This window comes from Phyllobates terribilis, unplaced genomic scaffold (genome assembly GCF_046119375.1).
Source record: "Phyllobates terribilis strain yellow unplaced genomic scaffold, ASM4611937v1 Scaffold_7__3_contigs__length_470593459, whole genome shotgun sequence".
Taxonomy (NCBI): domain Eukaryota; kingdom Metazoa; phylum Chordata; class Amphibia; order Anura; family Dendrobatidae; genus Phyllobates; species Phyllobates terribilis.
Window position 1 is genome coordinate 158,888,862 of NW_027362767.1, and position 1,354 is coordinate 158,890,215.

Here is a 1,354-nt window from a genome sequence, read left to right on the forward strand (position 1 = left end):
CACCTCTTGGACACCAGTTTGAAGATAGACCCTGAGAGGGTATCTTTAGTTCTCAAGTGGTGGCCGGATGATAAAACGTCAAGGCAGAGGCTTCTGCCAAGTCTCTATTATCCACTGACCAGGAGGAAGAATTCCAGTTTGTATTCGATTCTTCCAAGGTGGTAGCTGGTCTAGCCGGGCAGAGAGATTAAACAATTCAAGGATCTTGTTTCCACACCCTCTTTGGTCTGCTCTGAGGATGTATTGATGGTGAGAAGCATTCTAGCCAAGACGAAGGTGGGAGATGTAACCTTTCTTATAGTGGACTGGAGAGAATGTAGCCCCGAAGAGAAGTCATTGGAATCCAGAGAGAAGAATTAGGCTCCACTTCTTTGGCAGAGAGTCTTAGCGAGCTTTATGAAGAGGGATTGTAAGGGTGTTACTGTAACACCAATGCCAGCACCCCTGTATGGTTCCTCCTCCATGCAGGGACACTGAGTTACTCACCCCCCCCCCCCCCGGCTATGCCGTGACCCCCCCGTCTCTTGGCATGTCTTCCATTTCTTTCTTCCTCTGCACGCCGCACAGACTTCCGGGGGGTGCGCCTAGTGCCCGCACGCTCCCCCCTGTTCTTGAAGGGGCAACGCATGCACCTTGAAGATGGCATCTTGTATGAAAGGCACAGTGGTTCCACGATCCACCCACATGTGTTACAGATTGTACAGATAAAATGTCACGTGTCTCACGGTCGCTCCATGAGTTAGTGACTAGCGACAAATAAAAGATGCTAAAAGTTTGCGTTTAACTGATTATCTAACAAATTTGATCCAGAAGATGGCACAATGCATACAAAACAATTCCCAGTTGTCTCATAAAGAAATAGATCTCTATATTGCCCACTGATATAATTGTATACAATAATGAATTGGAGCCTTGACATCTTGATGTTCCTAGATACAGATGATTTCATCTGTGGGATATGATATTCTAATAGATGTTGATTGAAATGTTAGACTTTCCTTGAGAGGCCATGACTTTTCATTTATCCTTGAATTTTAGTACCGCATAGACAATATTGAGATAAGAAAATATATATTTGAGAGATGAAGCAGGCAGAAGACTTTTAGATACTGTGGGCCTGATTCATTGTTGCAAGTCTGCTATTTTTTGGTGTTTTTTTGTTGTTGTCGAGTTTGTGGTGTTTTGCGCCTTTTTATGTTTAATTATTTTAAAGTACGTTTTAAAATATTTTTTTTATTATTTTGAATTAGATTTTGGCATAGTCTACCCAATACTTTTTATTTTTTTAGCTGGATACTGAACTTCACAATCAATTCTTTTTTAACTCTACTTTATCTGATTTTTCTAATAATAC